Below are 25,109 nucleotides of genomic sequence, written 5' to 3'. Positions count from 1 at the left end.
CATTTTAACCTTCTGCCCTGATCCTTTGTAGTGATATCCCTCAACTCTCCATGTTCCCTAGCTCTTGGGTCCATGACTTCCCTCATAACCAGTTCCAAAGTGACCGGGTTGTGGTCACTGAACGCAGAGGGTAGTACCTTATATGTTATGGCCCTAGATATCAGACCAGGGGACAAAAAATTATAATCAATCATTGTTCCAGGGTCTTTACCTTTAAATGTGGGGACCCTCTCCTCATATTCACCTATACCTACTTCAAAAAGATTACTAGAGGCTAGGAGGTCCTCCAAGGCCTCGCCTTGCCTACTGTGCCTACTGGGATCATTGCCTAATCTACACGGAGGTTCGTGGCTCACCGCGTCAGCAGCCCTTCAGCCCAGCAGCAGCACATCGGTCTCCCAGCCCACTTCTCGCAGCACCCGCTCCGCGGGTGCCGCTTCGTAGGTGGACGCTGGTGGAGACATTAACCCTTGAGAGGCATTCCATCGGCCAGGCGGCAAGGCGGTAAGGGGCGCGAGGAGCCAGCGGGGCTGCGAGCGTGCGGGGACTTCATTTCCCAGAAGTCCCTGCAAGACCGACGGAGAGCTTCCGGTCCGCTCTCCCTGCTGGCCCGCCCCCCGCCCAACAAGGCTGATAATAGTGTTCCTGCCTGTCCACTCTGTGGATCATTGCCTAATCTACACGGAGGTTCGTGGCTCACCGCGTCAGCAGCCCTTCAGCCCAGCAGCAGCACATCGGTCTCCCAGCCCACTTCTCGCAGCACCCGCTCCGCGGGTGCCGCTTCGTAGGTGGACGCTGGTGGAGACATTAACCCTTGAGAGGCATTCCATCGGCCAGGCGGCAAGGCGGTAAGGGGCGCGAGGAGCCAGCGGGGCTGCGAGCGTGCGGGGACTTAATTTCCCAGAAGTCCCTGCAAGACCGACGGAGAGCTTCCGGTCCGCTCTCCCTGCTGGCCCGCCCCCCCCCCGCCCTATCACATCTTTTACTTAACCTCATCATACTCCCGCAGCGCGGGACGCAGCCAGGGCGAAGACTGGGCAAAGACAGGGCCGTTTGAGGCCGTTCGAGGACGGCAGAGGACGGCCACGGTCCAGACCCCCTGCACTTCCTCTGTACCATCATATGCAAGGTAGGCGTCCCAGTGATACTTACCCTACATTCTAACATAGAGTGGCCAGACTTAGGATTCACCAAGTATTTTCTGTGAGGCTTACCTTGCGGTTTCTTGACTTATATCGCAGACGATCACTATGCGTCCCAAAACTAGAAGCAACACCAAAAAAGCTACGGTAGTGGCGCAAGTAACCGGTCCCATTGATCTCTTTATATCCCGGGTCAATGAAACTATTGATAAGAGCATTATTCTGTTGGAGAAAAGAGTCTCCCTGGACCTTATGCAGGCTAAACGTTCCTCCCTGGGTTCTTTTGCAACTGCAAGCTCCCCCGCCAACCAGGCCATGAACAACTGCTCTTTACCACTACCCCTAAATACCGTTCCCACGCTGACTGTCCCAAATGCTGTTGACTTATCAGTGACCCAGTTAGACTCAGATTTCTCATATGTCGACCTTGAGGCAACGCCAGACTTAGAAGCCTGCCAATCACCAACTGACAAACCAGAGCAGAGCGTAACTAGTCAATCCATGCTACCCGATACAGAAATGACCTTAGAACTAACGAAAACAAGGAAAGATACCCCCATTTTCACCAAGGCTATGCCAAACATTAAGGAAAAACCTCAAGCTAAAATCAAGAATCATAACTTGACTACGCCCACTCCTAACTCTGCGGCAGGTATACCCTGTTGGGTGGAAAACATGGTAACAGACCTTAAATCAGATCTGGAGGCCACAATAGTGGCACAAATTAAACCTTTAATATCGAAGCTGGACAGACTCACCTCACTAATCAATTCGAAATGTGGCGGTGGTGGCCCCGCACAAACGCATGGGGTAAAAGAAATACTTTCTAAAAAAACATCCTGTACTAAACACGCAATAGGCACATCGACTAAGCCTAATACTTCACCAGCTAGCAAGGCGTCAGCAACATGGCCCTCAATCCAAAAAGGGAGTAAACCAGATGCTCCCCCAGTCACCCCCATAGCAGTAGATCCCGCCCCTGACACACAAGCAGCACCACTGGGTCCAACCAAAACAAACAACCGGCAGCCAAAAGTCACAAATGGGAACATCACTATCCCAGCAGCGACTCCCCTCCCAGAGAAATCGCATGAATCTAAGACAAAGCAGTCTCGCCCAAAAATAATTAATTTACCGCCGGAAACTTCTCCCTTCGTGGTGGTGTTAACATCTGTACCACCTCTGAAGGAGGGTGTAAGAGAAACTTTCGTAGAGTTGAAGAACAAATGCGCCCAGTGGCTTCAACTGCACAAACCCCTACCCGTTTACATCAGGGGTGACATCCTCTCCGTACGTAGAGGAGAATGGGTGGGCAGAAATACGAAGACCATAGCAGGCGACGTTATTACCATCAAATTTAGGGAGATAGGGGCAGCAAACTACATCTGTAACACACCCAGCAGTGGACCTGCCACCCAAATAAACCCTCTTCCTCTGTGCTACTTCCTACCTACATCCTCTCGACAAAATTTTCCCTGCTCCACAGTCCCAGTAAATAGAGGGCTTATAAACCCCTCAGAACACATAACGCACCTACGCCAGCAGCCCCCACACACTCCCCGATTCCCACAAGCTCCACAACAAACAACCTTCCAGTGGCAACCACCTCCTCAACTCCCTCAACCTCTACATTACACTTCTCAACCACCTTCTCAACCCCCTCAATATCTATATTACACTCCCCAACAGTGGCAGCAACCCCCTCAACCCATGCAACACATTATTCATCAATGGCAGCAGCCTTGGCAAGGACGGCTCCCCTCCTCCAATCTATTAGGCCCTAGTCATCGAGGCAGAGAAAGGGAGGAATGGAGAGGCCAAGAACAGTGGAGAAACCGCAGTGATCCCCCATGTTGGGATGACTGGAATGGTCTTCCCCTAGCAAATAAGTATAGTGCTCTAGAGTGCGTTGACTGACTACCACAGCTAGAAGAATACTCCCCAAATAGCACCGACCTACCGGGACCCCCGGATTCCCCACCAGTCCCTTCAGACCCAGAGATGTCTAATGAACCAAAAATAGCTAAAAACTCCAGGGACAATCCCACAACCCTAAGCCTGATCTCCTGGAACATTGCAGGATTAAGGACAAAAGTGGAGGATGGGATAATTATGTACCACGCGCACAGTCACCAAATAATATGCATACAGGAGACGTGGGCGCAACAAGAATACCACCTACAGGGGTACAAGACATACTCCTCTCTGGCGAAGTCGGGTCAGATGGGTAGACCAAAGGGAGGATTATGCATCTATCTAGCCAATACTATTCAAAATATAAAAATAAAGGTCATTGAACAGGACTCTAATTTACAGATCCTTGGTCTTTTCCTGCAGAAAAAAGAGCCAATAGTTATTACTAACTTCTATAATAACCTGGATGAATCAGAGTTTCAGGGAGTTCTGATCCATCTCCATGAAAAATTAACCTCCCTCAGAACGAAACAAGGAGAAAGAGGTCCGACAACCATAATATGGGCAGGCGATTTTAATCTTCACGCCTGTACCCAACCAAAACAAAAGTGTTCTGGCATGGTGACAGAGGAAGGCCTTTCCCTCACTCACTTCTCGCATACCAACATGGGCAGACAAATGAACGATCTTTTATCAGATTTGGACCTCCAAGTAGTGAACACCTTGGTCCATGGAACTAATTCACTAGCACCGACCTACCTAGGAAGAGGTTATAACACCACGGTTGATTTCATAATAATATCAGCATCCTTGCAACCAAGAGTAAAAAACTTCGAAGTCAAACCGAATCCCCAAAGCGATCATGCAATATTAAAACTGGAAGTGATAATAAACCACCAACAATGCCCCCCAATGACAATAGCCAACGCACTGACTCAGGAAAACATAAGCATGGACAAATTAAACGGGTACTCAATAAAGTGGGGAAGGATAAATCCAGAAGAACTGACTAAAGAGCTGATAAAGTCAGTCTACCCCCAAATTAAAATTTGTTTGGACACATTAACAGAAGACGAGGAGCTTCTTAACAACTTTGCCCAGATCATGGATAAGTTAAAGGTTTTACTTACAGCAAAACAAAAAACTGGACTACCACGACCTAAAGGTTGGTTCAATCAAGACTGCACAAAGGCTTACACAAAGCTGAAGCTAGCCCTAAACAAAGACGAAAGGGATCAACGCTCTATAGCCACTCTTAGAAGCGAATATCACAAAATTAGGAAAGAGAGAAAAGAGGAACTTAAGCAAGCACTCTGGAACGAACTCCATACCAGTGCACAAGAAAAAAACTCCCAAGCCTTTTGGCGAATTATAAGAACTCCCTTCTTGGTTGATGACATGCGCCCAAAAATCGAAGTCGCAATAGGCGCCGCAGAATGGGTATCACATTTCACTCGAATCTTTCAAAAACCAACCTCTGATCAAGAGACGGAAGAGGAGAAAGAAACATTTCTACCATACCCTATAGATATAAACTTTGAAATCTCCGAGATCCTTTCGGCACTGAACTCAACCAATAAGGGAAAAGCTCCAGGCCCAGATGGAGTCCCAGCGGACTTTTTTAAATATAAAACAGAACTTTGGGCACCAATTATAACAAGGGTGTGCACCGCAACGGCAAAAAAAGGAATTTTGGAGTCATGGACAAGGTCCATCATGGTCCCAATATTCAAGAAAGGAAACCGCCAGGACCCTGCTTGCTACCGCCCAATTTCATTGTTGGACTCACTGGGGAAAATGGCAGGCAGAGTGATTCTAGAGAGACTTCAGGACTGGGTGGAAGAGAGAGGCATACTATCTGACCTTCAGTTCGGATTCAGAGAAGGTCTAGGAACCGTGGAACAAGCCCTAAACCTTTCGGTCATTTTTGGAAAATACGTGCAAGCCAAAAAAGAAAAACTCTACATGACCTACGTGGACTTGTCCGCGGCTTTCGACTGCGTCTCCCATACCAAATTATGGTCCCTTTTAGCTCAGATGGGGGTGGATCCGCCACTCCTGAACTTTTTAAGGGAACTTTATTCTAACCCATCCTCAAGAGTCCGATTCGGCACAAAGGGGGAACTGACAGCGTCATTTAGAGTGGAGCGTGGGGTCAGACAAGGATGTGTCCTGGCACCCTTTCTCTTCTCCCTCTACACTAACAACTTGGAGGTGGAGCTTTTGAAGGGTGCCCGAGATCTCCCGCAGGCTAAACATCGCCCGATCCCCGCTCTGCTCTACGCGGATGACGCTGTCCTCCTGGCACGAACCCCTGTGAACTCCAAAAATCCCTCAACAGATACTCTCAGTTCATGAGAACCCTAGACCTTCACATAAATGTGAAAAAGACTTTCGTAATGAAGGCCGGGGTTGGGATAAAACACCAAAAAACCATCTATCTTGATACCCAAAAAATAGACTCCACAAACGAATACTGCTATCTAGGAGTGACGATAGATAACAAGCTCTCTTGGAAAGCAGCAATAGAAGCCAGGAAACACTGCTTTAAAAGAGCGCTGGCCGCACTGGTGTCGTTCACACAGAAACTAGGAAAACGCCCATCCATGGAACTGATGACTATATATAAAGCCAAATGTCAATCTACAGCTCTATATGGAGCAGGATTATGGGGTCACACGGATGTTACTTCTCTACAAATCGCAGAAAACAACTTTTTTAGATTTCTCTTATCAGCCCCTAAGCGAGCTTCGACCTATGCCTGCCACTCAGAATTGGGCGTCCCATATATCGAAGACCTCGCGAAAATACAACCGCTACTTTTATGGCGTCGCATCTGGACTTCAGAAAAAAATGACCTTACAAAAACAATATTAGCAGATGCAATGTCCCTGGACCACGCCCTAAAAATCAAATGGCTAGCCTACATTCGGAATTTCCTTATTGATCTCGGAATTGAACAATATTATCTAAATCCCGAAAAAATTGGAGAACTTACAAAAAACAACTTAAAAATACGAGCCTTGGACCACCTGGGAAACCTGAGATTACAGTCAGAAGCAGGGAAAGGATCCGTTCAGCACGCAATAACGGTCCAATCCACCTTTCTAATTCAGCCCTACTTAACTCTTAACATTGGCAACTTCGACCGATACCTCCTGATAAGATTCAGACTGAACATATTCCACAAACTGGTAGCCTTTCCAACCCCAAACGTCTGGGACTCAAATCCACCTCTTTGTCCTTGTGATGGGGAATCAACACAAACCACCCTTCATACCGTTTTGTTCTGTAAATTTTATCAGGAACACCGTAAAGTTTGGTTATTGACTCTTTTAAAATCTTGGGGTCTCAGACAATGCTGAGCAGCCATGCTGAGTTTGCAGCTTTTGGACACTGAAGCCACATGCTACCACGTTCTTAACTTTCTGAAATGTATACATAGACACAGAAAAAATCTCTAAAATAACAGTACTGTATAAACTACCCAATTCCCTTTTTTAAATTGTATGTTACTTGTAAATACATCGTACAGTAGATTTTTTACTATGTACTGCTTTTATGGATCGCAAAAAAATCCGAATAAAGTTTATTATTATTACTGTGTTCAAAGTGCAGGACCCAGGTACCTGAGAGCCCTTGGTAATTATCTAAAACACAATCCTATCTACATGGGTGAACATTAAAATCACCCATGATAATGATATCGAATAAAGTGTTATTTTTTGACTTATAATCTGCTAATAAGGCATCCAGGGAGACTAAATGTTGGTTGGGTATCTCGCTCTCACTGGCATTGTAAAAGGTAATTAATAAGATATTAGACAGATTAGGGATAACCCATTCAACAATTAAAATATTACTTGAACCTGACTCCAACATTGTAATCAAACCTTTCAATTTTAATGAAATAAGGAGAATTAAACCTCCTTTTGATCTGCCCCCTAGTCCAGGGATTGCTGGGACGACAAAGCTCATGAAACCATCCAGAAAGAAGGTCCTGGATGTGTCCCACATTTCCTGAATGCCAATGATGTGGTATTGAGTAATAAATTCTACCCAGATATCGTCATTTATCTTTTGTCTAGTGCCTGCCACATTCCAGCTTATAAATTTGCATGTGGTTACATCAGATGGGACCATAGGATCACCATTCAGCTGTAGGGCAGGGGTAATTAGTCAATCGTTTTCCTCCAAGTTGGCAAGCGGAGAAAAACGATTCAATAAGGTAATATCATTTTCTCGAGGGGTCGACGAATTACCAGTGGGTTGTACGTGAACAGAAACAATTCCCTCCTCCTCTCTCGGCGTGAACCCTTGAGTCGGATTACCCTGAGCTTGAAACCACGTAGTGTACTCATCTTTGGGGGCAGTAAAGGTTGTACGGGGTACGAATTTACATGTGCGCTCCGTGGGGGATAGAAGTAACCCAGTGGTAGTGGTCTAATGTCAGGGTTTCCTATGGCTGAAGCATCCCAAAACAATCTGTCGGCCACATTACACCTGTTAAAATTTACTACCACACAATCTCCCCCAATACTTTTAGAGCAACGCCCCACCCACCCCCACCTGTCTGACCAAAATAATGTTAGGGCCTATATCTTGGCCACCACTACTACGTTGGTTACACCAAATTCTAGAATTCCTGAGCAGATCCTGGGTAGTTTCTACCGCACCCACATTTAAAGGAGGAACCCCTGTGAGAACTGCTACCAGAGGGGCAGCCTCTGGGAGGAGATCCAGGGTAGTGCCACGTAAATGTGTAGAACTTCTATTACCAGATGGGATCACAGCGGGGACATCACTGCTTATATCAGTAACTTCCATCCGTTGCGATTAGACTACACCACATTGACAAACCTTCAATCCGTTGCGATTCCCTTCACGGTAGAAAACCATTTACCAGAGGTTGTATATTGCTAATTGGCCCCTTGAGCTGATTACTAGATGAACCCGTAATGGCCTTAGGATCATGAATCACAACCTTCTCGGACTCTCTCTCCAAAGATTTTTGCCCTCTGTATTCTCTAATAAATTGGTCAACATGTTCGCATTTTTTCAGTAGACCAGCTACACAGGTATTAAGAGAGTCCACAATATCCTTGGCTATACCGACCAACATTGGCTCCAGTCGTTTATTAAACATGTCTTCTACTAGTCTTCTACTAGTTCAGCCAGTTGATCAGGAATACCTAGGGCAACACCTTTAGTCACTGGTACAGGTTTTGATCGTTTAATAACCTTCTTTGATCGTCTACCTTTCCCTGGATTGTTCTGTGGCAAGGGGGCTTCTTTATTTCCTTCGTTGGTACCGTCTATAACATCAGTTACTACAGCACCACTTATAGTCTCAGCTATAGACGTAGGTTGAAGCATCGGCTGTGCGATCATTACTACCGGTTCCAGAGGAACATTGGGCACAGGCAATGCTAGTAAAATATCAGAGTCATCACAAACTGCGGTGGGGAGATCCAGGCCCAGTTCCTTCTCAGCATTTGCGATCTCCTTACTTAGTACCCCACTGCCGATGTTAAATAGGAGATAATAGTTCCTTTTTCCCCTTCTGCGACCCATTGCTCAACTGCTTTCTCTTACCCATTTTGTAGGTTAGAGGGGTGGCCCAGCCCGGCCTCCTTCAGTCCCTGACGGCTACAGACGGCCCCGCCCTTTGCCCGGGCTTAGCCCGGCAGTGCCCGCGCGCGTCCCGCGTGGCAGAAGGAGCTGGGCAATTAAATAGTCCTCGGAGTAAGGGGGAGGGGCCGGCAGTCCGGTCCTAGCCTCGTGGCAGTCTGGGGCATGTAGGCGCTTACTTGCGGTCCCCCCGCACTGGCTCACCTCTTTCCTCTTAGGCTCTGCGTCTCCCACAAAGCGGGTTGCGCGAAAAGTTCTTGAAGCCCCCGGAGCAAGGGGGAGGGGCCGGCAGTCCGGTCCTGGCCCCGTGGCAGTCTGGGGCGTGTAGGCACTTACTTGCGGTCCCCCCACGCTGGCTCGCCTCTCTTCTCTCAGGCGCTGCGTCTCCCATTTTGTTGATCAACAATATACCCACTCACAAGCTCCCAAACATGGCCTTGTTCACTCATGTTCAAACTTTCATCATAAAAAGAATCATACAGTATTTTACATCGACATGTCTTTTTGTTCCGTGACCAAACAGCCAAAAGAACGGAGCCCGTTGACTCTCGTTCGTGGAGAACTTGTAGATTCCAACCACAGACCAAACAGATACCAGAAACAGGCAGTCTCGAGACTACCAAGAGGCCATCAGACAGGAGTTAACCACAGACCGGCCTACAGACCATCCCGCAATCTCCCTGGTTCACCTTCAGGACTATTCTGACTGAGCCCACTGCCTTAGCGCCGCTTCAGATGTGTCCAAAAGGCTACCCAGTTGCAACCACGGGCCTTTCCGAGAACAGTCCGCCGGGTGAACACCACAAGTGTCTCACCGAGGTGTCTGATCGCAATCCTCTATTATTCACAAAACAAGTCTGCGGAGCGTCTGCCCGTGTAGCCTCAATGCCACCCCGTCAGACCTCCAAAGTTATCAGTGGTACATCGACCAACAACCAAGTACAGTTAACTGTTTCCAAGACGCTGCTCCACAGCGTAATCCAAAATCACCACATTAATGCACTCACCTGATGCACACAGGTATGATTGCGTGTTCTCCACTGCCCACTCCTGACTACCAACACGGTCACCTCCTCGGTTACACCCGTAGGACTCCGGCGAGGGGTCACTAGCCGCTGGGGACCTCTGTTCACGAGAGCTGAGTTCAGCCAGAATTTTTAGTTAGTCCGCCCCCTCGACCAGAGCTCCCCTTTCTTTGTCTTTTCTCACCCCGCTTACGGGAGGACAACCCCAAACGCGGAGTCCCACCAGAGTCGCCAACTTTCGTCTTACAAAATGAATCTATGGAGCTATACCTACCAATAGCTCCTAAATATTGTCTCACCAAATAATCAGTCAGTTGGCAGTAAAGAAAAGTCAATCATTTATTATACACTCAATACTCTATAGAGGAGCCTCTCCGCACGCCACCCAGCCTCTGCGTGGAGAAGACTGTCAATTCACACTCAATACATGACATATATATCTTCATTGCGTTACATGGAATCACTGTACATGGAAAATTACTGGTAGGCACAGCAGCTTGGAGGAAAGACCTTATATGGCACACAAAGCTCGTTTAGAAGTCTGCTTCTGTTATTATTGGGGAAGGTCAGGAAGGGTGACTTCCTTTTGTTTCAGTGCCTGGGAGCACGGGTACGGCGCCTCCAGGAATGCGCTCATCACCTCTGAAACCAGATGCGACCTTGGGTCTTAGAACAGAGAAAGAATAGTAGGAATTCAGCTTTCTTGTGTAACTAACAGGGGCTTCGCTTAACTAATGGAGGATAGCACGTGACTGCCATCCGAGTCTAGTACATACAGAGACAAAATGGAGTCTGTTTGGCTCGCAGTCTACGTACAGAAGATTTTATGCAGACGCAGGGAAAAGAGTTCCATTATTGACGCGAGCGACTAATTAATCTAAACTATAGTATGTATAGATATATTATGCTAACACAAATTACGATAAATATAACGAATCAATTTCATCCCACAAACACTTTCTGAACCAACTGCTAACTTTCTGCCAAATTAGGTGTACTGTGTTTTGGGAACCCCCTTTTTTCTCGGCCCCTGCTTGATGGATCACCCTGAAACCTTTAACAGAGCAGCTGACCCAAAAAGGGGAAGAACTACGAAAATGTGCTGTACCAAAGTTACTGGCAAAACAAAAAATGATTTTCCTATGAAAACTTTAGTCCTAACTAAAACGGCCAATTGGCGAACAACAGTAGGTAATATATACTCAGTATATATATATATATATTCAGTGAAAAATCCAAAGGTTACAAGGACGTTAATAATTTTCTTTAAAAACATTTTAGCCATGAGGGACCCCATCCCCTGGGCATGAGCTGTTGGATGGGGACCTTGGGGGAGCCTGAAGGTCCCACTGTCCCAGCCAGCTCCTACCTCCTGCAGTAGCTGGCATTACTTTTTACACCAAGGGAACTGCTGACATGCAGCTCCCTGGGTGTAAAGCGCAATGTGTGCTCTGATTTGAACAAGCAAGAGCATAATGCTCTAGCTTGTTCAAAGCGGAGCACACAGTTTTCTATGGGATGGCAGGAGCAGTGCTCCACCATCCCATAGGAAACTGCAATGTTCTGGGGGTGAGTACACCGGGACATTGTAGGAGGGTAGCAGTCATCAGGGCCATGCAGGGTCCTGGAGGGAGCTGTGTGGCCTGCCTCCCATCTTCTGCAGTGCCCCAGGGAAAAGGCAATTCCTGTGGCTGTTTGGTGGGGCTGGAGCCCCATGTAGTATATTTGGCGGTCCTCAGGGCAAAGGGGGCGTGTGGACCTCCGCTTTTTAATACATTAGCCCAGGGAGGTGGCCGTCCCCAGGGCTGAGTGGAGTGGCTGGAGCCCCCTCACGCATTATATTTTGATATATAGGAGGTGGTTCCCAGGGCAGCGAGGGGGCACATGCCCCCTGTATTTTAATATATTAGCCACAGGGAGGTGGTGGTCCACGGGTCTGCATGGAGTGGCTGAAGCACCCCAAACACACTATAATTTAATATAGCCCCAGGGAGGTTGTAGTCACCCGGTATGTGGGGGTGCTTTTACTCACCACTTTTCAATAAATCAGCCACAGGTAGGTGGCAGACCCCGGGGCCTGCACCGGGCCCCATCATTATTTGTTATTGCCCACAGAACCTGGTCCACCTGGGTCCTACATTAAACGAAGTGCGGGAGTCTGTACTTTATTTAGCAAACCATTTTTGGCCCTGGGGGTCCGTGTGAGACCCCCTAAACAAGCCGAGGGGTCAGGAGGTTTCTACCCTGACCCCTTTTCTTTTTAAAAAATCTTTTTTCTTGTGACTTGGTTCGAGTCACAAGATGGCTGCCAACACTTCCCGGTTTGATGTGTTGGCAGCCAATCAGATCTCAGTCACAAGATTGGGAGGATTCGCAAATCCACAGCGGCCACAGTTGTATATCTGAGAAGTCTTTACATTTCTCAGGAGCTCCTGGACGGTTTACTTCATTTAACAAAATGAGTGCTTTCTGAACCAAGAGTTACCTTTTTGTCAAAGTTGGTGTAATTCAACAGTTCGGGTTGAAGGCATGTCTAAAGTTTCCTATGGAAATTAACATGGAGAAAAAGCCTTTTGTGAACTCCACATTTTCTCAGCCCCTGCTTGATGGATGACCCTGAAATTTTCAAGACTGGAGCTGAAGTGAGCATCAAATCCAGTTTGAAAATTGCGGGAAGATTCGTCACATAACGCCAAAGTTATTTTCAAATAAGTAAAAAACTGCTTTTTAATAGATATCAGATCCTAACTATAACTACCTACTGGCGACCGCCAGCAGGTAATATATTAAAACATAAAACCACACACTCCTTTAACAAAGCGCATTATTGCACTGTGAGATATGCGGCAGCTGCGCTTATTTCCACAGTTTCCATCACACTTCAGCCCTATTCCTGAGCCTTGATCACAGGTTTTTGGCATAGTCTATTTGATTTGTTATGACATAGTCTTCAGGTCATATTCTCATCAAATAATCTGTGTTTGAACATTGGTAAAACATTAATTGATGTTCTCACACTACAGTGTGTTGCTAAATCATATTCCTTTGTTTCAGACACTACAGTCAATAGATATTCATATGATTCCTAAAGGCACAATTATTTACTGCCTCAAAGGTAGCGAGCATGCCATCTGCTCTATATCTCACCATTGCACTTATTATATCCAATTAGAGTCCACAAGTAGGAATGAACATGTTTCTCTTGGTCCCTTGCTTTCATCTACTCACGGTTATTTTGGGATACATCCTGCCTTATCCAGTCTGACTCTCATAAATTAATACCAAACAAAAACTTCCTCTGTTCAGGGAACCCCAAATCGTCCCAGGGCGGCTCAAAATAGCGGGGATGGAGATCCAGCAAATATGCCCAACCATACATTCTTTTAACAAAGAGGCACATTGACTGCAAACTCACAAGGATTGTGGGCGCTTTATTACAATGTGGGCTATGCAACATTTATCATACAGCGTTTCCCTGTGTGCAGCGGATTTTGCAATTATGTACATCGCCGCATTTCAGTGGAAATATTAGTCAAAACCACCTTCTTCAGGACAACACAATTTGTGATATGAGGGCAACTTTGCATGATAAATTGTAACAGTTCCTGGAAATAGTAATAGCCCATTAGCAGATGCTTAATAGACAAACTGATGTGTCTTAATTGTTCTCCCTTCTGTTCTAGGGGTGTTTTTAAAAAAAAAAGAAAACAGTGATTTATGTTTGTGCAAAGTTGTTTATATTCAATTAAAGTTGAATATATGTTGTCTGTGATCATATATGATTTATATGTTCACTATTGCCAACCCATGCTGTACATGCCAATGAGGGGGTTGGTTGCACATGTGGCTGGAGCAGAAGGACATGCTATGCCCTGTGACAAGCCCCTACTCATGGCCGGAGGGCTGCACATTGGTGTTGGCCAATTATGCACATAGAACTATTGCATGTGGTATATAAACAATAAACAGGTGTCTCTACACCTGGCAGCTGGCCTAATACTTAACATTCTGTGTACTTAGTTGGTGGCCATCTAAAGAGCAGAGAGCATTTATTATTCAGCCAGCCACTGGAGGAATGTGAGTAAGAATGCCCAATTTTCATTTCTCCAATGGGAACTAGAGTATCCTAATTTTCCATTAAAGAAAGACTTAGGGGGAAAGTACATGATTAACCCAGGGCGGAGCTGGCGTAGTGCCACTATGTGAGGTTTACGGAGTTGGGAAAAAACTCTGCTCCGCCACCCGCCTCTACCCCCTTATAAAAAATACTTAAAAATTAATTTATAAAGAAATAAAGTCACTTACCTGTATTGCAGCATCCCTGGGCTGCTATCATCCTCCTCGCAGTACATCTTGCGAGAACTGGGCATGCACGTTTGCGCGTATGCGCATTTCTCACACGACCTCTTGTGAGAAATGCGCATGCGTGCGCGCATGAATGTGCAGTTCTCGTTAGATCAGCAGCGGTGCGGCTTGCACAGCGGTGCTGCCTCTGAAAAACAGCCACAATGAGAGAGATGCGTCAATTTTTCAGTTCTTTAACTTTCTTCTAGCTCTCAACAGCAGGAACTACCTCCAGAGGCCCAGAACTGGAACATGTACCTCCTGTCAGGTCAGACCTCTCAGCAGCAGAGTTCAGGGGAGCTGGTGGTGAAGTCATTGTGTCCCTGAGACTTCAGAACAGGAGGCCAGGACACACAGGCCCTTGGAAATCTTCTTCGAGCAGGTTCAAAGTAAAGTTCCAGTTTTTGTACTCTCCTTGGCAGAAACAGCAACTGCAGGCCAAACCCACACAGCATACAGCAAAGGAGCAATATTCCTCCTCACAGCTCTTCAGCTCTTTTCCTTGGCAAAGGTTCCTTTTGAGTCCAGAAGTAATCTTAAGTTCTAAGGTTTTAGGTGTAGAACTTACACACCAAAATGTATGTTTTCTTTGTGCAAGGGTCTCTAAGCCCAGTCCAAACCAGTTTGTCCAAACCAATTATGTCCTCACTGGAGCAGTGTGACTGCAGGGGGACACAGCATTGTGCAAGGAAGACAGGCTCTTTTCAGGTACAAGTGAATCTCCTCCCACAACTCAAAAATCATCCAAGATCTATTCAGCTCAGCTCCAAGTCATCCAAGAGGGGCCAGGCACACCTCAACCCCCCCAGTGGCTGTCCACAGTGAATGCACATCCCCAGCCCATGTTACTCCAATGCCAGACAGTCAATTCACAAACAGGCAGAGACACACAAAATGGTTAGACAAGAAAAGGCCTACTTTCTAAAAGTATTAATAAGAATGGGGGGTTGGGCTCATTCAAAGCACGTAGGCTGAGCCTCTTTTACAAAAATATCAACACTTGCAGTGTCTAGGTGCTGACATCAATTACATATATATTGTAAGAACCACATTTACCAATATGGTGGCCTTCGTGATTTATTTCAGACTCAATTTACTCGTTGAAAAACAATTACAAACATTTTTAGCATGTCTTTTTTGAAGGGCAACCTTTTTTGTCTTTTTCTCATATACACATTTTACATTGGTGTTTAAACATACTCAAACATTGACATTTAAAAGAAAAACAACATAATTGTAACAAAAGACCAGTCCTTTAGTATAAGAACAAGACACCTGGAGCATTGCACATTTTACAATCAATCACACTAGTCGGGGGTAGATAATTATTTAATCAAATCATTTGAAGTTAGGAAATATGGCAAAAAGCCTGTTCCTGCAATACCAAACTTACCAAACTCCAACTAGCTTACACCGGCAGGATGCATAGCATGATTGATTGTAAAATGTGCAACCCGCTAGGTGACTTGTTCTTATACCGATGCCTCACCTCATGCCTCTCTAATCCTCCACCAGACACTCCCTACTCCTTTATCTCACTTTTGCTGGTTTCTGCTTTCTCCATTTGTCAGTGCTTTTATCCTTCTCATTCTGCATCTTTACCCCTTTTTCGTTTTTCTTTCTCTTGCTCTGGATCAAAGTCTGCTGAGGTAAAATTATTGCCGGTCTGCTAAAATGAGTGCCGGTGGGCCCCAGCTTCAACCACAAGCACCAATTAAGCACTGACCTGCTCTCCTAGTGTGAAGTAGGGTGACCAACTGGCATTGGTGCAAATTCAGGACGGTGAGTGTAAAAATTCAGGACAAAGGGTCAAAATTCAGGACACAAATTCAGGACAGGAGGTCAAAATTCAGGACAAAACTTCAGGACAATAGGTAAGTTTTACAGACACCTCAGAGGTCGCGCAATAGTATATAAGTATGCCCAGCCATTTCCAAACATGTTCAACCATTTGCAAACCTATCCATCATGTATCCTTCCATCTATCATTTCACTCATCCATCTCTTCATCCATCCTTTCACTCATCCATCCATTATCCATCCATCCACCCACCCTTTCACCCTATCCATCTGTACACTTATCCATCCACTCTTCATCCCATCCATCCGTTCACTCATCCATCCAGCCATTTACCCATTCACCAATCCAGCCATCCTTTCACTTACTAATCCTTAAACCAGTCCACTCTTTTAATCATCCATCCATCCTCCCTTTCTCTCTCCATCGACCTTTTCACTTAGCCAACATTCCTTCCTTCCATCCACCCATCCACCCACCCATCCATCCATCTACACATCCACTCATGAATCCATCCATTGACCCTATCACTCATCCATCTATCATTTCACTCCTTCACACATCTTATTTATTTATTTATTTATTTAATATATTTATAAAGCGCAAAACCTGTCACCCGGAGGGCATCCTGGCGCTTTGATCAAGGAACCATGCACTTTAAACCGCTCAAACCGTTATTGGATATAAGTACGTTTTTAATGCTTTCCTAAACGGAAAATAGTCCTTGTAACTCCTCAAAGAAAGTGGGAGGGAGTTCCAAAATTTGGCCGCGGCCACACTAAAGGAGCGACCACATCTATTCATCCTTTTGTCCATCTACCCTCCCTTTCATTCACTCATGCATCCTTACATCCACCCTTTCACTCATACGTCCATTCATTCACCCTTGCACTTATCAATCCATCAATCCATCCATCATTTCACTCATCCACCCACCCACCCACCCATCATCCACCCAACCATCCACCCACCCACCATCCACCCACCCATCCACTCATCAATCCATCCATCCATCCTTTCACCCACCCACTCATCATCCATCCATCCTTTCACCCACCCACTCCTCATCCATCCATCCATCTTTTCACACACCCACTCTCCATCCATCCATCCTTTCACCCACCCACTCATCATCCATCCATCCATCCTTCCCCTCATAATCCATCCATCCTTCCCCTCATCATCCATCCATCCTTCCCCTCATCATCCATCCATCCTTCCCCTCATCCATCCATCTATCCTTCCTTCCCCTCATCCATCCATCCATCCTTCCTTCCCCTCATCCATCCATCCATCCTTCCCCTCATCCATCCATCCTTTCATCCATCATCCATCCTTCCCCTTATCCATCCATTCTTCCCATCCATGTATCATTCCCCTCACCCATCCATCCTTCCCCTCATCATCCATCCATCCTTTCACCCACTCATCCATCCGTCCATCCTTCCCCTCCATCCTTCCCCTCATCTGTCCATCCTTCCCCTCATCCATCCATCCTTCCCCTCATCCATCCATCCTTCCCCTCATCCATCCTTCCTTTCGTCCATCTTTCCCCTCATACATCCATTCTTCCCATCCATTTATCCTTCCCCTCATCCATTCATCCTTCCCCTTCATCCATCCTTCCCCTCATCATCTCTCCATCCATCCATCCATCCTTCCCCTCATCCATCCATCCTTCCCCTCATCCAGCCATCCTTCCCCTCATCCATCCATCCTTCCCCTCATCCAACCATCCTTTCATCCATCATCCATCTTTCCCCTCATCCATCCATCCTTCCCCTCATCATCCATCCATCCTTCCCCTCATCCATCCATCCTTCCCCTCATCCATCCATCCTTCCCTTCCATCCATCACCTCATCCATCCATCCTTCCCCTCCATCCATCTATCCATCCTTCCCCTCATCATCCATCCATCCTTCCCCTCCATCCATCCCCTCATCCATCCATCCTTCCCCTCATCCATCCATCCTTCCCCTCATCCATCCATCCTTTCATCCAACATCCATATTTCCCCTCATCCATCCATCCTTCCCCTCATCATCCATCCATGCTTCCCCTCATCCATCCATCCATCCCTCCCTCCCCTCCATCCATCACCTCATCCATCCATCCTTCCCCTCCATCCATCTATCCATTCTTCCCCTCATCATCCATCCTTCCCCTCATCATCCATCCATCCTTTCCCTTCATCCATCCCCTCATCCATCCATCCTTCCCCTCCATCCATCCATCCTCCCCCTCCATCCATCCCCTCATCCATCCATCATTCCCCTCCATCCATCTATCCATCCTTCCCCTCATCATCCATCCATCCTTTCACCCACTCATCCATCCATCCATCCATCCCCTCATCCATCCATCCTTCCCCTCATCCTTATCAATCCATCAATCCATCCATCATTTCACTCATCCACCCACCCACCCACCCATCATCCACCCAACCATCCACCCACCCACCATCCACCCACCCATCCACTCATCCATCCTTTCACCCACAAACCATCCACCCACCCATCCACTCATCCATCCATCCATCCATCCTTTCACCCACCCACTCATCATCCATCCATCCTTTCACCCACCCACTCCTCATCCATCCATCCATCCTTTCACATACCCACTCTCCATCCATTCATCCTTTCACCCACCCACTCATCATCCATCCATCCATCCTTCCCCTCATAATCCATCCATCCTTCCCCTCATCATCCATCCATCCTTCCCCTTATCATCCATCCATCCTTCCCCTCATCATCCATCCATCCTTCCCCTCATCCATCCATCCATCCTTCCTTCCCCTCATCCATCCTTCCCCTCATCCATCCTTCCCCTCATCCATCCACCCTTCCCCTCATCCATCCATCCTTTCATCCATCATCCATCCTTCCCCTCATCCATCCATTCTTCCCATCCATGTATCATTCCCCTCATCCATCCATCCTTCCCCTCATCATCCATCCATCCTTTCACCCACTCATCCATCCATCCATCCTTCCCCTCCATCCTTCCCCTCATCCGTCCATCCTTCCCCTCATCCATCCATCCTTCCCCTCATCCATCCATCCTTCCCCTCATCCATCCTTCCTTTCATCCATCTTTCCCCTCATCCATCCATTCTTCCCATCCACTTATCCTTCCCCTCATCCATCCATCCTTCCCCTCCATCCATCCTTCCCCTCATCATCTATCCATCCATCCATCCATCCTTCCCCTCATCCATCCATCCTTCCCCTCATCCAGCCATCCTTCCCCTCATCCATCCATCCTTCCCCTCATCCAACCATCCTTTCATCTATCATCCATCTTTCCCCTCATCCATCCATCCTTCCCCTCATCATCCATCCATCCTTCCCCTCATCCATCCATCCTTCCCCTCATCCATCCATCCTTCCCCTCCATCCATCACCTCATCCATCCATCCTTCCCCTCCATCCATCTATCCATCCTTCCCCTCATCATCCATCCATCCTTCCCCTCCATCCATCCCCTCATCCATCCATCCTTCCCCTCATCCATCCATCCTTCCCCTCATCCATCCATCCTTTCATCCATCATCCATCCTTCCCCTCATCCATCCATCCTTCCCCTCATCCAGCCATCTTTCCCCTCATCCATCCATCCTTCCCCTCATCCAACCATCCTTTCATTCATCATGCATCTTTCCCCTCATCCATCCATCCTTCCCCTCATCATCCATCCATCCTTCCCCTCATCATCCATCCATCCTCCCCCTCATCCATCCATCTATCCTTCCCCTCCATCCATCACCTCATCCATCCATCCTTCCCCTCCATCCATCTATCCATCCTTCCCCTCATAATCCATCCTTCCCCTCATCATCCATCCATCCTTTCCCTCCATCCATTCCCTCATCCATCCATCCTTCCCCCCATCCATCCTCCCCCTCCATCCATCCCCTCATCCATCCATCCTTCCCCTCCATCCATCTATCCATCCTTCCCCTCATCATCCATCCATCCTTTCACCCACTCATCCATCCATCCATCCCCTCATCCATCCATCCTTCCCCTCATCCATCCCCTCATCCATCCATCCCCTCATCCTCTATCCTTCCCCTCATCCATCCATCCTTCCCCTCGTCCATCCATCCTTCCCCTCATCCATCCATCCTTCCCCTCGTCCATCCATCCTTCCCCTCATCCATCAATCCTTCCCCTCATTCATCCATCCATCCATCCATCCCCTCATCCATCCATCCTTCCCCTCATCCATCCTTCCTTTTATCCATCACCCATCCATCCTTCCCATCCATTTATCCTTCCCCTCATCCATCCATCCTTCCCCTCCATTCATCCATCCATCCTTCCCCTCCATTCATCCATCCATCCTTCCCCTCATCCATCTTTCCCCTCATCCATCATCCAGCTACCCTTCCACCCATACATCCAGCTATTTACATTTTCTCTCATCCATCCTTCCCCTCATTCATCAATCCATCCATCCTCTCTCATTATCCATTTATTCACTCTTTCATTCATCCATTTACCCTTTCACTAATTCATTCAGCCATCCACCCACCCCTTCACTTACTTACTCGCCCACCTTTCCATATTAATTTTGAGCTGAGCCCTTTTGAGAAGAGGCCCATCAAGAACTTCACGACTGGGACAGAAGCCACCCAGGGCAGAGACATAATCCACCACAGGGGGGACAAGAGCCATCACAGGAGGGGGAACAGGATCCACCAGGGTGGGCACAGGGGTGGGCATGCAGTATTCTAGTATCATCTTGGGCTCCTCGCCCCCTCCTGCACAAGAGGCTCTCTGTCCAAAATGCCATCCCCCACTTTGATGTACAGTACTTACAGGAGATACTCTAAGAGAACTGATTGAACTGATTTTCCTCCATACTTTGTTAATCAGTGTGGGTGCGATTGTGCCTTTTCTTTATTGTATTACATTATAGACTGCATGTTCAAAGAACCGAGGTTTGCTTACAATTTAGTGACAGTGATTAAGCTCTGTGAAGAGAACCACGTGCTGCCTCCGTGTAATCTGGCCTAGCGGAGTCTAGGATGTTTGGGGCCCTGGGTAGAAATGGAATGTGTAAGGCCCCTATAAATTGCAGAGATGAGTCATCCAGGGCTGTTTGCATCTGAATAGATGCCCCTGCTCCTGAAGTTGCAGCCCCTCCCTGTCAGTCACCTTCAAGCACCTCTTAACAGCTCATCAAGGGCTGGAGGTGTGAGGGTTTCCACCCGCTGTGCCTCTCCAATGCTGATGGGTATCTGAGGAGCTTTGATGCAGCATGGGAATCAAGAAGGGAGGTGGGGGCAAGCTGTGCCGGCTTTAGGGTGGGGCGACCAGGGCCCAGCTAAAATGACGGACAAATGGCGTCCGTTAAAGAATCCTTCACGGACAACGGACAGACGGCCGAAATTACGGGCTGTCCGTGAAATTTACGGACGGTTGGTCACCCTAGTGAGGGAGCCAATCACCATGTCACCTGCCGCCACCCCACAGCAGTTTCTTGTATTAGGGGTGCTTGCACTGCTGCTGCTGCTGTTGCTGCGTTGTTGTTGTTGTACGTTAGTGCAGTTTAGAAAAAAAATCATTATATAAATCCCAAAACGAGTGACATCATCATTACTTGGTTCTAACATCTCACACTCTGTTCACAGGCACTGATTCAGACATCTGAAAATCCGAAAGACAACCCCCAAAAACCAGCAACAGCGATTAGTTATTTAATGTGCTGCATGATGAAACTATGCATTGGTAAGTATCAGCAATAATACTATTTCAATCCTTTCACTTGCTGTTTAAATATAGATTGTGTTTGCCCCAGTAATATCTGTAAATACGCAATGTCTCTTGTTGCATCATTTTAATAATATCTTTCTAAGTCTAGGACTCATTATGGACATATTGTGCCTCTCCATAAATAACTAACAGACAAGCAAAACTGGCAATAGTATGTGCACATCTGATAACTTAACAGATGTGGGAATAGCAGAAACCTAATTTAAATATGATCATTGGACCATAGTATATGGACAAGTAAATTAAACTGATGCTAACTAAGCAAGGAACACTACTGACTGTTAGCCCTGCAGAAGGTGCTGCAAGGCCCAGGCAGTATTCCTGAATTCACACCAATATCTACAGTTGACACAAAGGCAAGCAAAGGCACATTCCAGGTGCTAGATATTGAGATAAGAGGGATGAGGGGATCACATTGGTAAGGTATGGGGGAAGGGGTGGAGCAGAGGAACCATGTGTCCACCAACTACAAGTTGCCATTCTTTTGCATACCCCTTAGGGAACGATTAAGGGGTGAAATTGAGAGGGCTAGAGATATTCATCAGAGTTCCTCCCCCTTCTTCTGAATTGAGGCTAGGGGGTCACAAGTGCAGACAATGTGAGTGTGACAGGAGCCATGCTGTCTGCATTTTTCCACCATGTACCCCGACTGTTGGGACCTGAATCACCCCAGCATGGTATTCAGGCATGTTCCACTGACCTGAGTGTCCAAATGCATGTGTATCTGACTTTCATTTTGTCCATAGTTTCGCACTAATATAAACGTGTGCACAGTGGCATTGGACTGGTCTTGGACCTATCCCTTTGAGGAGCTTCAACATGCGTGCACTCTTAAAGAAAAGAAGACTACTGTCCCTTTCCTGAGCACAACACACATGCTCTGTTTATTGTAACTGATAGTGTGACCCTATTGGATCTATGACAGAATATCGACAGACAGAATATCTACATACAAAAATATCGACACAAAAATATCAACATCAAAAATATCGGAGTTATATCTTCATAAAGGTAAGTACAAAAATATCGAAAATATTATATCGTAGTACAAAAATATCGAAATTAAAAATATCGTGTTTTTAAATGTATTAATAATAATGTAAAAATAATTTAAAAATACATATGATTTTACAAATATTAAAGAAAAACATTAAAACATATTAAAAAAATTATAACTAATACATATACATTTAAAATAAATTAAAAACTCTACATATAAACTTATATATATACTTACTCCACATATTGCAACAGTAGGAAAAGCATTGGATAGCGTAGGGGTAAAAATTACTATTCCCACTCCAGAGGCTGCAACAGTAGGGAAAGCGTTGGATAGCATAGGGGTTTAAATTACTATTTCCACTCCAGAGGGTGCAACAGTAGGAAAAGCGTTGGATAGCGTAGGGGTAAAAATTACTATTCCCACTCCAGAGGGTGCAACAGTAGGGAAAGCGTTGGATAGCGTAGGGGTAAAAATTACTATTCCCACTCCAGAGGGTGCAACAGTAGGGAAAGCGTTGGATAGCATAGGGGTAAAAATTACTATTTCCACTCCAGAGAGTGCAACAGTAGGGAAAGCGTTGGATAGCGTAGGGGTAAAAATTACTATTCCCACTCCAGAGGGTGCAACAGTAGGGAAAGCGTTGGATAGCGTAGGGGTAAAAATCACTATTCCCACTCCAGAGGGTGCAACAGTAAGGAAAGCGTTGGATAGCGTAGGGGTAAAAATTACTATTCCCACTCCAGAGGGTGCAACAGTAGGGAAAGCGTTGGATAGCGTAGGGGTTTAAATTACTATTCCCACTCCAGAGGGTGCAACAGTAGGGAAAGCGTTGGATAGTGTAGGGGTAAAAAATACTATTTTCACTCCAGAGGGTGCAACAGTAGGGAAAGCGTTGGATAGCGTAGGGGTTTAAATTACTATTCCCACTCCAGAGGGTGCAACAGTAGGGAAAGCGTTGGATAGTGTAGGGGTAAAAAATACTATTTTCACTCCAGAGGTTGCAACAGTAGGGAAAGCATTGGATAGCGTAGGAGCACAAATTACTATTCCCACTCCAGAGGGTCAAACAGTACGGAAAGCGTTGGATAGCGTAGGGGTAAAAATTACTATTCCCACTCCAGAGGGTGCAACAGTAGGGAAAGCGTTGGATAGCGTAGGGGTAAAAATTACTATTCCCACTCCAGAGGGTGCAACAGTAGAGAAAGCGTTGGATAGCGTAGGGGTAAAAATTACTATTCCCACTCCAGAGGGTGCAACAATAGGGAAAGCGTTGGATAGCATAGGGGTAAAAATTACTATTCCCACTCCAGAGAGTGCAACAGTAGGGAAAGCGTTAGATAGCGTAGGGGTAAAAATTACTATTCCCACTCCAGAGGGTGCAACAGTAGGGAAAGCGTTGGATAGCGTAGGGGTAAAAATTACTATTCCCACTCCACAGGGTGCAACAGTAGAGAAAGCGTTGGATAGCATAGGGGTAAAAATTACTATTCCCACTCCAGAGGGTGCAACAGTAGGGAAAGCGTTGGATATCGTAGGGGTAAAAATTACTTCCCACACTACTCCCCCTTTAACACACAACACACTACACATACAAAAAAACACAATTAATATATTTTTCAATTAATCAATTAACAACAATTAATATTATTACATTGATGTAATTATAAATGAACTAATTAACACATATTAATTACCAATAAATACCAATAAATAAATACAATCTCTTTAATTAATTACATTTAATTATATCACACCCTATTCCCCTATAAACACACAACCCACTACACATAAATAAATCACATCATTTAATCACTTAATAATTTCTAATTACCAATTAATTATTAATTGCCAATAACACAAAATTCAATATATTAGCACATTAACTCTAATTAATTTAATTAACTAATTAATATTATTTAATTACCAATTAATTATTAATTAACAATAACACTAAATTAAAGATATTAGCACATTAACTCTAATTAATGTAATTAACTAATTAATATTAATTAATTACCAATTAATTATTAATTACAAATATTTAAAAATATATATTAATTAATTAATTATTATTAAATTACTTCCCACCCTATTCCCCTATAAACCCACAACCCGCTCTGATACTAAAACGCAAAATGTAAACAAAATTACTAATTTTCAAACATACATTACAAAACATATTTAACAAACATATAAACAACATAATAAAATACATAACACTAAACAAAATTTAGATATTAGTAAATTTCGATATTAGTAACATACATACCTCAAAAAACGATATTCTGTCTGTCGATATTTTACACATCGATATTCTATACCATCGATATTAAAACATCGATATTATTGTATATCGATATTTTAATTTCGATATTTTGTCTCACTACCACCCTATTATTTGTATTGTCTAGAGTGTGGCCTGCACACGCTTCTGTTTATAGTTCCTCTATCAAGTGTATACCCA

The 25,109-nt window shown here is 45.7% G+C and overlaps 1 long non-coding RNA gene across 2 annotated transcripts in view; it reads left to right on the top strand.

The window, feature by feature from the left end:
* Positions 1-25,109, top strand: part of LOC144785170 (uncharacterized) — a 270,943-nt gene that overhangs the window by 191,763 nt on the left and 54,071 nt on the right. For both annotated transcript variants that reach the window (XR_013601792.1, XR_013601793.1), the window contains one exon: positions 21,501-21,597. This is a non-coding gene — a long non-coding RNA (uncharacterized LOC144785170). Of the gene's footprint in view, positions 1-21,500; positions 21,598-25,109 lie in introns of those variants that run through there.

The sequence above is a fragment of the Lissotriton helveticus genome, chromosome 10 (assembly GCF_964261635.1).
Source record: "Lissotriton helveticus chromosome 10, aLisHel1.1, whole genome shotgun sequence".
NCBI lineage: Eukaryota > Metazoa > Chordata > Amphibia > Caudata > Salamandridae > Lissotriton > Lissotriton helveticus.
Note: the sequence above shows the minus strand (reverse complement) of the source record. Positions and strands in the feature narration are given on the sequence as shown.